General features: G+C 42.7%; 1 protein-coding gene across 16 annotated transcripts in view; it reads left to right on the top strand.

Moving 5' to 3' along the window:
• The window catches only part of TRPM3 (transient receptor potential cation channel subfamily M member 3), a 612,777-nt gene that overhangs the window by 552,102 nt on the left and 47,438 nt on the right, over positions 1 to 13,237 (top strand). The gene's annotated exons all lie outside the window — the stretch shown is intronic.

Here is a 13,237-nt window from a genome sequence, read left to right as displayed (position 1 = left end):
GACTTAGCATGGAAAGTTCCAGGCTCAGCAGGTAGTTTAATATGGCTGACTGCAGGGTGAGAAGCAGGAGGCAGGAAGCAGGACAGATGGGTCTGAAAAGAGACAGGAGCATAGATTTTAGAGTAGTTGTACCTCATGCTCAGGGTAGTACCATGCTCTGATACAAGTTTTAGTTGAAGCTATCAAGCAAAAAAGGGTCCATAAAAGGGATGGAGATGGGACCTGGAAGGACCTTAGCTAATATAGTAGCAGTTGGGATGGAGAAGATAGGCAGCAGGAAACTTCAGGAAGGTAAATTCAGAAGCACCAGGACAGAGTCAGATGGTGCAGAAGGTGGTAGTGCAGGAAGTGGATGAGAATTTGAGATGGAGGAGTTGAAGTTCACTCCAAGGTTTCTGGCTTAGTCTAACCAGTGCTGTCACATACTGAGATAGAGGAATCAGGAGGAGGACCTTTGGGAGGAAGGGGATCTGTTTACTTGGAGGTAGATGGAGCTGGAAGTTTCCATGGCAATGTGAGGAAAATCATGAAGAAGACTACTTTGTATGTAGAACTCTGGAGCTAAGTAGCAAGAGCTGGGTTGGAGATACAGATTTGAAGATCAAGAATATAATGACCTGTGAAAGCCATGGAAGCAAGTAAGCTTTCCAAGAAGCACAAGTAGAGAAGGCCAGAGCAGAACACTGAGAATGGGGGAGTCAGCAGTGCAAGAGAAGAGTACAGTTAAGTGGGTGTTTAAAAGTCCATTCAGTTAGACATTTAGGAAATCACTGGTGACTTTGGCTAGAAAATTTTCATTTCAATGGGGAGTGCAAAAATCAATTAAAGTGATTTAAGAGTAAATGAGTAGCAAGATGAAGCATTTACCAGGGAAAGGGAGGAAGAGAAGTGTTTTATATATATGAGGGGAGTGGTGTCAATGAAGTGAGGCTTGGCAAAGAAAAAGTATTGCTTCGTAATCACCCCTTGGGAAAGTCACTGACTCAGTACCTATCAAAGAATCACTTAGGGCCACCTCTTTGCATAGTTCGGTTGTCTGTTTTCTCAGTCAAAACTCAGCAGCCCAGATCAGGAAAAACAAATAGCTGGATTAAGTCAAGATTGAAGCTTTGTTGTGCCAATATAGCAAGAATAAAGGGGCCTAGGGATTTTGAAGAAGCTTGCAAGGGTTCTTAAAGTTGTGCATTATGAACTCTAAGATGGAGGGTGAAGAAAATAAAGGTACAATGTTGGTAAGTATTTCCAAATTAAAAAGAGTAATTGAAGGACTAGACTTCTAGCCTGAATACCAACTATTCTGAGAACTAAGGTTCCTCAGAGTAGTGATGATAAGATGCTGTGGTCAGAGAATGGTAAGCTGGTACTAAGGTGGGACATTTAGGATAATGATAAAGTCCAAGAGTGGCTGTATGAATGGGTTCCAGGATACACTGGAATTGAGGTCCTGCATAGTGAAGCTAGCTGCTTCTGTGTTTGTCACTACAGGTATTGAAGTGTCCATACTAATGACACAAGATGGAGTAGACAGGAAGACTCTGAGCAGGATGACCTGGAACTCAAGGGAGAAAGGGCTTTTTGCACAAGAGTGAAAAACAGTGGTTTAGAAGAGGCAAAGTATCAGTGAGAATGCAGACAGGACTTACGGGAATCTTACTGGCAGATGAGCAGAAATGTGTGATTTCCATTTGAGAAGGTTACGGGGAGGCAGTGTCTTCCTGCAAAAGAATTTTAGCTAAGGCAAGAAAATGTAGTATAAGTATAAGAAAGCAGAGGAGTCTGTGTTCAGCGGTAAGGGTTTTCCAGAAAGCTCTGGGGAAAGGGAGAAATAGGAAAATTCAGTGGGCAGAAAGCCCAACATCGTATGAAGACAATAGCATAAGGCAGGATAGTTAAGCGGAAGAGTTTGCATTGCAAAAAATAGAGATCATGGGTAAGAAGTGGTTGTGAGAATAATTTTTTCAGATTGAGGCAGCTGGAGACTAGAGCCTGGTAGCATAAGAGGCAGATGAGGATGATGAGATCTAGTCTCATAGATAGACAAGAGTGACCATTGTTCAGGTTTCCAAGATTGTGTTGGAGACAAATTATTCTGTTGCCCAAGGAGTGGGTATGGCTCGTAGGCCTCAGATGCAGCTAGAAAAATCAACTGTATTTTTATTACAATTCTGCTTATTTCTATTTTACATCCTACCCTCTTACACTAGGGGGAAATTATGACCTCAGGGTCACCCCTCTTTACTTTCCCTGAGGTAGATTAATGCTGGGGTGGGTCAGGTTGTAGTTTTGAGTCATCGTCTACTCATGTCCACACAGTTTGCTTCTAAAATGTCCATTATACTCATCACTGTGCAAATCTAGTTGACTTATGAGGTCTTCCCGCAGTCTCAAATCCTAGACATTTTCTCCCTCTGGGACTCTGCTATCCCATCTGAGCTGCCAGGAAGACCATGCAGCCCGAACCTACGAAGTACTTGCAAACTGGCATCCACTCTGAAACAGCCTCACATGTGTGCATAGACACATTTCTCTCCTTTCCCCTGCAGTCTTGCTCCTGCCAGAACATTTTCACGTGTTCCCTAGTTTCTCCTTTGTGTTTCCCATTCTGTTATATACATATACATTACATATACATATTAGAAAAGGGCATGGCAACCTACTCCAGTATTCTTGCCTAGAGAATCCCATGGACAGAGTAGCCTGACAGGCTACAGTCCATAGGGTTGCAAAGAGTCAGAAATGACTGAAGCAACTCAGCATGCATACATATACATATACATATACATATAATACAAATGCTTGAAAGTGCAGAGAGCTTATACATCTGAACCACAGAAGGAGCCAGAGACTTGAAGGCTGTCTCTGGGTTGTGCCTTGCAACCCCTCCTTCCCTGATTCAGAGCCAATACCTGCTTGCAAGACAAGCAGGAAAAATGAGTGAGCATTTCGGAATGCTATCCCCCACATTGATTTAACCATCTTGTAAGGAAAAACAGGATGCCCCAAAGAAAAATAAACTTGTTGGCGCCAGGCATGCTAGCTGTAATCTCTGTGTTTCAAAGGGAGGATTGTGTGTGAATGGATCATGATGTACGTCATAATAAATCATCTCACAATATTGCTGTGGGATTTCCCAAGCTCTCAGCATGGTAGTAGGTCTTGTAAGTTCTTCTAGACTAGCCCTGTCCTAGAATCTTCTGTGATAGTGGAACTGATATAGACCTGTACTTTTTATCACATGTGGCTAGTGGGCCCTTGAAACGTGACTAGTTGAAGGAAGTTTTAATTTAAAGGGCTGTGTGTTGCTAATGGCTACCCTACTGGACAGCACAGTTCTAGTATATAAAAATCCTTCAAAACACCAGCTCGTTAGAGCCAGGAATATATCTGCCTTCTTCCCTGCTGTAGCCTCAATGTCTCAAACTGCGTCTGGAACAAAAAAAAAAAAAATAGCTCAGAAAATAGTTGACGCATGAAATAAACCCCTTAATGTAAGGACTAGAAAGAGAGTAAAGTTTTTCTCTGCTTTACACTGTTTTAAAAAGAAGATTTCAATGTAACATAATGGAATTTGAAATTTTTCAATTGAGAGAATGAAAAAGAGTTACATTTGTTAAAAAAGAATGTAAAATTTGGATGAATTAAATGTAGTGATCATGGATTCATACTTCAAACACACACACACACACAGAGAAAGTGAACTCAGCTGGGATCATAGAGTTGATAACTTCCTGCAATATAGCTGAATTTGTATTCAAGAAGAGAATTACAGCCCCATTTAAGAAATATTTATTGAACAAGTCATCATTCTAGACTCTATGCAGAGATAGAATGTTGGATAGCAGAAGAGAGGACGGAGGGAGCAAGACCAGAAGAAAGGGAGGAAGGGCAGGAGGGCGGTCAGCCCTCAGTTTGTTGTTGAGTGCCCCTGAGGAAGGAAGACAGAGCTGTGTGAGCCTAGTGGTGGGACTGGATGAGACCGGAGCAGAAACCCCTGCCAACTCTGCACTGTGCCACACTGGAGGTGGTTGCCATGCATCCCGTAACAACGGCCCTTTCCAAAGGCGCAGTGTTCTGACCAAACGCACCAAGGCAGATGGCTGATTTGTACTCAGAGCAGAGCAAAGCACATCCCGTCTGATAATGTGGCAGGATTTTAACTGATGTTTATTAACAACTGAAAAACAGACTGACCTCCACACAGGTTAACTATTAGCAGACAGTCCCAGCAAGATTCACATGTTAATTGTTTTTTTCTCAAATGTGACAAGATAAACCTGCAGCCTCAGTAAGGAAGGGGGAAGGGGGGAGGAAAGGTGCTCAAGATCTTTTACAAGATACTATCCAGTGGAGCGTATAGCTTCCTGCCGTTAGATTTCAGACTCTGTCTGGCAAGTGACGTTTGACTGAATTGCTTGGCATTCAGCCAGATATTTGGTATCTAGGATATCAGGCCTGAAGTTAAGATGAGGACATGCTTCACAGAAGACCCCAATATCTTAAGGTCAGATGCAGAATTTTGAGTCTTTGCCGTGATGACACACTCAGTTCAAGTGGATAACATCCACTGATGAGTTAAAACTAGAGGGGGCTATTTCTTAATCTGGGTCATCATGATGTGATAGCAGGATGTCATCCTCACAGTGTAATATAAAAAGGAATAAAGCAGACATCCTGCTATCACATCTTCCAGATTCTAGTTAGAATAGGTTCATTCATTCAGTGACATTTACTGAGCAATTCTGTGTGCCAGACACTGTGCTAGGAGCTGGGGATTAAAAAGAGACATACATTATTGCCTTGGCTTTGAAAAATGTCTAATGGGGATGGCTGACAAGTAAACAAATCAATACATATTTCCATAGAGATGATGTTTAAGGACTTGGCTCAAAGGAAAGAAAATACTTTCATTTGAGGGTGGGCGGGAGTGAGCGGGACATGGTGAAGCAGGGAAAAACAAGGGAGGGCAAAGTACAGCCAGAGAAATTCTCCTGGAGCTAACAGTTAAGCCGGATCATAAAGGGTATTAAGAGTTTCCCAGACAGATCATAAGAGAGCATGCTAGACAGAGGGACCATTGTGCACACAGCTCGAGAGAGAAGACAAGGCATACACGAAGACAGCAGAGCAGTGAGCCTCCCTCCCTGGACTAGTCAGGATTAGTGCCCCCCACAAGGTGCTCCCAAGCCTCCTTTACCTACCCTGGGTTAATGTATGGCTTTTCTTCTTTCTTATGTGTATCTCCCTGCTGGACTATATGCATTTTGAGAGGGTGAAAGCCACAATTTGTGTGCATCTTTTCCACCATATTTGAGTGAGTGAATGGAGAAGAGGTTAGAAAGGCAGGTTGTGAAGCCTTTGTATGTTAGGCCAAGAAATCTGAATCTTTTCTGATGGGAAATGCACAGTTTACCTTGTGTGGAGCTCATTTCTAAGTTAAAGCTCCAGTTTATGGAATTTGCATGTTGTGACTGTCAAGTGGTGATATTGAGGTTGGGAAATACACAACCATGATACCCATTTCAGGGAAGTTAGATGAGCCATAGAAAAACCTTTTGTTCCAAAATGTGTTTTAAAAAAGAAGTAGCAAGTTTTGATGGGTCAAAACATCATCCCCTGAATAGGTTAAATCTACTGACTCTTCTCCTCTTGGTGTGAAATATTTGAATCTTTCATCTTAACCTCCCCCACCCACCCACCCACCCACCAAAGTAGCTGAAATCAGCATTCAGGGGAGGAAAGTTAAAATGGAGGCAGGTAATGAAACTGATGGCTCCAGCAGGAAAGGCAGACTTTGAGCAGCCAGAGGGCTTCGTGAGGCGACTCTGTGCCTGGAGGGCAGAGAAAGTGAAATGGGTGTGGGGACATTCAGAAAGAGAGGTGGTGGCAAAAACAGCTATGCCTACCTTGCAGTTTTGCCAAGGGCCCTGGCAGATGCCCGGCTTGCCTCCAAAAACAGTCTTCCATGCTGTCTGCAATAAATTGCTGATGCCTGAATTTAAGTATCAGGACTGCTTGATGTTCTAAAAAGCCTCAGGCTCCCCTAGTTCAGGCTGCAGATGCTGGAGTTCCCCACTCTAGCTTCTCCAGTTCAGTCAGGTTTCTTCTCATCTACAACCTGGCTCTCCCTGTGAGAGGATTAACAGATACAAAGGAGAGGAAGGAAGAGAGAGAGAAGGAGTACGCATTCAGGTACCACCCTCTCTCACCTTCTCCTTTAGTTCATCCTTCGTTTATCTTCAGGTCCATTAAAAGTCTGCTTTCCAGGAAACTCAAGGTTCAAAAAGCCCCAGGAAAGCCAACAGAAGCTAGAATACCCTCAGAGAAGTTTTCTTGTGACCACAGAATCTCCCACCGTTAAGTCTACCGGACTAGTTCTCAACCAGGAGCAATTTCACCGCCACCCCAACTCTCACCCCAGGGGGACATTTAGCGCTGCTTGGGAGTGTCTCTGTGTATCTCAACTCAAAAGATGCTACTGGCATCTAGTGGTAGAGGCCAGGGATGCTACTACACAGGACAGCCTCCTAACCAAAAAAATCATCCAACCTACAATGTCAGTAGTGCTGAGGCTGAGAAAACCTTGTCTATCAGAATCCAAAATTCATTTTTTTAATTGTTGCTTCGCGAAGAAAAATGGCACCAGGTAGGTAGTTGCCATCAACATCTGCAAAGCCCTAAAGGACAGATCTGAGAAGATCCCAGGTCCTCACAACCTGATGCCAGGAACATAGTGTTTTAGGCCCCCATCTGCCATCCCTTACAGAATTTCTCAACAGCTCTCTGCGCTCTGCTCACTCAGTTGATCTTCAGACCAAAGACCAAGTTCGGACATCATGCAATTATGATGTCAGAGTAGTCAACATGATAAGCCACTTTTAGAAAGGCCCCATCTCCTGTTCTTGGGGACCAGTTTTGAATGGAATAAATCTAGCTACCACTGCAATGAAGTATGAGGAAAACCCAGAAGTCTTACCTATAGTTCACAATTCACTAAATATTTTGCTGATCCAGGTAGAGACTAACAAACTTCAAAACTTCCCAAGTTTGTATCTGAGAGATGCCAGTGGTTTTTTAATAGGAAAGCAACATCCTGCATGACTAGAGAAAGTGGCCTGAGTGGCCTTGGAAGTCCCGTGAAATCGTCCCATTCAGCCAGTCTAGCTCATCATCTGGGATGAAGCAGGAAGGAGAACCACACTCCCCGTGAGCAGACTCAGTAGGTACAGCTACTGGCCGACTTAACACCATGGGACCAGATCCAAAACCATTTTTAAATATTTGCTGCAGCCAGTGATTCTCTCCTGAGTAGACCACAGGATCCAGCTTTACAAAATCACAGTCCTTGAAGCAAAGGAATGGAGTCTGTGGCATGCCCTTTTTAATATTCTGAACAAGGGCTTTATAAATAAAATGCCACTGTGAATTGAGTGGTTGCAGTACAGCTCCAGGAAAGCCAGTTGCTGACAAGTACTGCAAAGTCAAGGATGCCACCTGAGGAACATAGCGTTCAGCAGCCAGAGGAACTGTGTACGGCGTATGCGGTTCTATCATACAGCGAGAACTTGAATATACAGGACGGGGACTAAAAGACGAGATTCTTTTCAGTGAATTTAAGATTATAAAACCTGTCAGGAGTCAACACGAGATAACCAAGTGTCGAAGATGTCACCGCTCTTTGAAAAGTGTACAGCAATTGCACTTAAGCAGATCGTACCAAATATAAGGATGCCTGAGTTCTTCATTAACTGTCAAGTGTATTACAAAGGCTGTGTCATGAAGTTCATGGGTTTCTTCTGGCATTTCTAGGCAAAGGGAAGTCAATTAACATTTGCTGAGATCCTGTTACAATGGCTGGCACTGGACCAGGCTCAGGATATTCTGAAACCTGCTGAATCCTGATATACTGTCAGTGTACAAAAAGAGTAGAGATTAAGTAAATTCCTTACGATGCACAGCCAGGTTGGTAGAGGCAGAATTGGAACCCAGACCTGTCTAACGCCTAACTCTGTGCTCTCATCTCTACATTGTAACAGAAGGCTGCTTTCATCTGATTCCACAGCTCTCCTTTCTCCTCCACACCTTGCTCCACTGACTGGACCGTAGGTATGCATTTATTTACCTAGAAACTACTTATCAAGTGCCCTGCTTGGCCCTGGAGAGAAAGTGGTGCACAAGAGAGGTTTCATCTTTCCCTTATTGGGAATTACGTTCTCCTGAGGGCAGGTGAGGTAGATAGTAAACAAATAAATACTTTGGGAGTAGTAATAGGTTCCATAAAGAGAAGGTCATGGAGTCATTGGGGTGAGGATTCAGGGTACAATTTTGCATAGAATGGGAAAGACCTTGAAGAGATATTTGTACTGAAATATAAATGATGAAAACCCAGGTGGCAAGAACTGGGGAAAGAACATTCCAAACAGAGGGAGCCATGACATGGTAGGAATGATCTAGTTGTGTTTAACTAGAATCAGAAAGAATGCCTGTGTGACTGGAGTTGAAGATGCAAAGCAGCTCAAGTTTGTATAATACATTTCGGTGGAAATCCTGGGTTTATATGTGTGATTTAATTCTAGGTTGTTGTTCAGTTGGTAAGTCATGTCCGACCTTTTGCAACCACATGAACTGGAGCATGCCAGGCTTCTCTGTCTGTCACTATCTCCCTGAGTTTGCTCAAATTCATGTCCATTGACTCAGTGATGCCATCCAACCATTTCATCCTCTGTTGCCCTCTTCTCCTCCTGCTCTCAATCTTTCCCAGCATCAGGATCTGTTTCCCAGCATCAGAGTCTGTTCTTTGCATCAGGTAGCCGAAGTATTGGAGCTTCAGCTTCAGTTATCAGTCCTTCCAATGAATATTCAGGACTGATTTCCTTTAGGATTGACTGGTTGGATATCCTTGCAGTCCAAGGGACTCTCAAGAGTCTTCTCCAACACCACAGTTCAAAAGCATCAATTCTTCAGCGCTCAGTCTTCTTTATGGTCCACCTCTCACATCCACACATGACTACTGGAAAAACCATAGCTTTAACTATACGGACATTTGTCGGCACAGTGATATCTCTGCTTTTTAAAACGGTGTCTAGGATTGACATATATCTGTTCTTCCAAGGAACAAGCGTCTTTTAATTTCATGGCTTCAGTCACTGTCTGCATTGATTTCAGAGCCCAAGAAAATGAAATCTGATACTGTTTCACATTTTCCCCATCTATTTGCCATGAAGTGATAGGACCAGATGCCATCATCTTCATTTTTTGAATGTTGAGTTTTAAACCAGCTTTTTCACTCTCCTCTTTCACTGTCATCAAGAGGCTCCCTAGTTCCTCTTCACTTTCTGCCATTAAAGTGGTGTCATCTGCATGTCTGAGATTTGTTATTTCTTCCAGCAATCTTGATTCCAGCTTGTGATTCATCTAGACTGACATTTCACATGATGTACTCTACATATAAGTTAAATAAGCAGGGTGACAATATACAGCCTTGACGTACTCCTTTTCCCATTTGGAACCACTCTGTTGTTCCATATCCAGTACTAACTGTTGCTTCTTATCCTGCATACAGGTTTCTCAGGAAGCAGGTAAGTTAGTCTGGTATTCCCATTCTCTTTAAGAATATTCCATAGTTTGTTGTGATCCATGCAGTCAAAGGCTTTAGCATAGTCAAGGAAGCCAAAGTAAAAAATTTTTTTTAATTCCCTTGCTTTTTCTATGATCCAGCAAAAGTTGGCAATTTGATCTCTGGTTCCTCTGCCTTTTCTAAATCCAGCTTGTACATCTGGAAATTCTAGGTTAGGGACTGGATTTAAGAACAGATCAGCAACTCTGTAATCATTCAGAAACCAGCCCGCCATCATATGCTGATAGGAGGGTGGAGAATCTTCCAGAAACCAGTGGCTTCCAGAATCAAGAAGGAAACCCCCCTTTGGCCTCACTGAAGGGTTCCCTCAACACTGGGATGGTAGTACTGTGGATGCTCTAAAAAAAAACTCATCGTGAATGAATTAGACACCCACATGGAAAACTCACTGTACCTCCCAAGAGGAAATTTACCTGTCTCTGTGAGTGTGTCAGATAGCCTCCATCATCAAAACTGTGAACATCTTAGTAACGTAAACAAGGATACACACTTGTAAATGAGACATGCTCACAGATGGGTCAGAAGATTACAAATTGTGAAGAGACAAATAAAAAATGTTAGCCATGAGAAACCAGCACCATGCACTGGATATAACACAGTCAAGGGGAAAACATCTTCCAGAAGAGTTTGCTGTGTGCATGCAGAGCTCAGTTATGAATGACTTGAGGCACTGTAGCAGGGACAGCCCATGATGGGACCAAGAGCTGGATACTCTGAATCCCAGTTCTGTCACCTCCAAGAGCTCTGTGACCTTGAGCAAGTTGGTGACCCTCTCTGTGCTTCAGTAATCTTAGCAAATTTAGGACAGTAAGGAAGTTTGCCTTGGTGTACCTCTTCCACAGCAACACTATTAAGAAAAAGAGCAGTCATTCCCACATCAGTATACTAAACCCAAGAAATACAGGAGTTCATGCATATTAGTGTTTATGATGAAGCTAAAATCTGCATCTGTGTCAAAGTGTGATGTGTTCAAATAAAACATTAATGAATAATGGCCCTGGTGATGTGCAGATGTGCCAAATTAATGAAATTTGGGGAAAGAATGGAACAAAATTTGCACTTTAAAAGGCACAATATCAAGGACTTCTCAGAGATAAGGTGGTATTAGTGGTAAACAAGGCAAGGGTGAAGTGAAAACGCTTATAGAGTTGAGTCCTATGTAGCAGATGTTCACCAAGCTGTTGCTTAAACCTCCAGTCCCTTGCAGCAGGGAAGCCAGCTCCAAATAGGTGCAGGAGCCTTGAGCCATCCAAACAGCAAGGTGCTTTCCAGCATCCTCTATTCCACTGTGTTCTTTTCAAACAAACCCATTGAAACAGTTATGCCAAAACAAGCTGTCTCAAATAGCATTCCTCTCACTTGAGTGGCACAGTGGTAAAGAATCTGCCTGCCACTGCTGGAAGCACAGGAGACATGGGTTTGACCCCTGGGTCAGGACGATCCCCTGGAGTAGGAAATTGCCACCTACTCCAATATTCTTGGCTGGGAAATCACATGGACAGAGGAGCCTGGTGGGCTATAACCCATGGGGTCACAAAGAGTCAGACATAACTGAGCAACTGAGCAGGCACACACACTCTTTTACAGCAACGCAGAACCAAGGTTCTGTCGCTGCTGATCATCATGAAAACCAACGATCTTCTTTGCCCTATTATGTCTGCCTTCCAGCCAACCTGAAAGTCATTGTGAATAGCTAATGCAATTTCTCATCCATTCATAGATTCAGCAGATGTTTAGAACCTACTGTGTTCCAAGCACTATGGTGGGTGCTGGGGTATAGTAATGAGTAAAACCTAAGTAGGGGCATCAGATATCAAACACAGAATCTCACAAACACTTAATCTTAAGCTCTGGTAAGTGTGTGTTCAAGAAATAGAGGTGATATGAGAACATCAAACAAGGAGACTCAGGGAAAAGCTTTCTGAGGAAGTGACTTTTTGAGTTAAGCTGGCGGCCCATTCTGGTGTTCTTACCTGGAGAATCCCAGGGATGGCAGAGCCTGGTGGGCTGCCATCTATGGGGTTGCAGAGTCAGACACGACTGAAGCAACTTAGCAGCAGCAGCATGCAGAGTAAGTAGGAGTTTGCCAGGCAATGAGCAGGAGAATCCAGGAGTAGTCTTGGACAAGGTCCTGAGTCAAGAAGGAGGTAACTCTTGTCGATAACTGGGAGAAAACCAACATGATAGAAACATAGCATACAAGGGAATATATAGTTTGAAAAAAGCTGAAGAGCAAATGAGGGTCAAGTTGTCTAGGACCTTCTAAGCCAGTGTAAGGATATGAGTTTTTTCTTAGATTTAATGGAAAATTTTTGAAAGGCTTGTTGCAAAATTTAGCTGTATTACTGATTGTGGTTGTGGTGTTATATATATGTGTGTGTGTGTATGCATACTTTTGTAAGTGTGTTTATGTGTCTGTGATGTGAACTGCATGATCTGATCAATCAACATCAATCCAGCGGTTACCATGGGGACTATTGAGGGCTCAACAAGCACCAGATCATGCCGAATAGGAGCACAAACCTGAATTCCAGGTTTTGCCCTCATATGCTGGCTATGAACCCAGCCTCTAGCTGAGCAATGAATTGATTGGTCTTAAACTACATCAGTGGTGATTTGGCTTGGTACCATGGTCTCTGTATTTTGGAAATTTTATCTTGTGATTCAAGGAGTGTTTCTGCCTAGCCTCCTTGCTTGGGGGGCACCACTGGTATTTAATAGGTGGGGTTCAGGGAGGGCCCATGTCCTGCAATGTACAGGACACTCACACAGTCAAGCATTGTTCTCTGTCCCACACAGCTCTCCAGTGTTTCTGCAGGCATTCATGTAGGTGAAAAACCTGGATATGATTATCTGAGCCTAGCTCCATTTTACATTTAAAGACACAATATTTTTGCTTGTTTTTAATAAGCAGTAATTTTTTCCAGGAATGAAACCACTGTGAAAATTGATGGCTCTGGTATTCTGTTTGCTTTGAACCTTTCCCAAGGGTTGTTCCCCCTTTTGAAAAATCAGCTCATCAGTGACAATGCTGCCCATTGTTCTTGAGTCTTCTATTCAGTCTACATTTGTGTCTGTCATTCATGCAGATTCTTCACATAGGTGTGAAGGTATCTTCACATAGGTATCTGCCCACTTCACTGTGGCTTGTGGAATAATCACACCTGAGCATTTATATATCAAAATATTTATTATGTTATAAATCACTTTCCTTTTATTCTCCCTGTATTTTTAAAATTAGAATATTAGGTATTTTTCTGTAATTGTGCATACAGGTAAATTATACCATTGATAAATTTTATTTCAGAACAGTAAAGGAAAAAAATACAAATATTATAAAAAAGAGTTGTTGGATCTGATAAAATTGATAGCAATGAACAAGCTTTTCTGGTGCTTCAAAATACTGTGATTTTAATAATCTACCTACCTACTATCTTTGGATAGTCTCTTGGTAACTTTAATGTGTAGAGAATCTATGTAAAATTTTACTTTGTTAAATAGCCCAGAGAGTTATCAAGGTTGACACCACACGAGAAGTCCCGTGGGTGTCATTTGTCCTGGACATAACATGACGGGACGGACGTTTGGCCTTTGTGGTAGTTG

The sequence above is a fragment of the Bos grunniens genome, chromosome 8 (genome assembly GCF_055505025.1).
Source record: "Bos grunniens cultivar Pamir isolate PY7600 chromosome 8, Bosgru_T2T1.0, whole genome shotgun sequence".
In the NCBI taxonomy this organism is placed as follows: domain Eukaryota; kingdom Metazoa; phylum Chordata; class Mammalia; order Artiodactyla; family Bovidae; genus Bos; species Bos grunniens.
The sequence above is the reverse complement of the archived record's forward strand: the minus strand, read 5'-3'. Positions and strand labels throughout refer to the sequence as shown.